The following is a 579-nucleotide window of genomic DNA, read 5'->3' on the forward strand; positions in this document are numbered from 1 at the left end:
ATATATATATATATATATATATATATATATATATATATATACACAAAAAGAAGTATGTGTACACACACACATATAAGGGGGCATGAATGTTTGTGTGTGTGTGCGTATGTGTGTATGTGTGTGTGTGTGTGTGTGTGTGCGTGTGGGTCAGTATATTTAATAAAATACCCAGTCTGACTTCACTTTTCAAGCTTGCTAAGAATCTTTCAAGTGTTTGTGATCAATTTAACTTAGTTGCCAAGTGAAGACCATTATTGTAATTGTTTATGAAGGTATTGGCATAATGTCTGGACCCAGCACATACTCCAATACCTCCCGGAGACTTACATACATGCATACACACACACATACACACTACAAAGCATATATACTGTATAAACCACCAGACAAAGAAATAAACTAAAATATAAAGAAGCCACAAAAATTCAGCTTTAAACAGGAGTGAAGGTGTGTGTGATTGTATATGAATGTCTGTATTTGTAAGTGTATATATATATATATATATGTATGTGAATGTGTGTGTATGTGTATGTGCATGTCAATGTGTCTGAGTGTATGTAAATATGAGTGAAAGGTGTG

Source organism: Octopus bimaculoides, chromosome 4 (genome assembly GCF_001194135.2).
Source record: "Octopus bimaculoides isolate UCB-OBI-ISO-001 chromosome 4, ASM119413v2, whole genome shotgun sequence".
Classification (NCBI taxonomy): domain Eukaryota; kingdom Metazoa; phylum Mollusca; class Cephalopoda; order Octopoda; family Octopodidae; genus Octopus; species Octopus bimaculoides.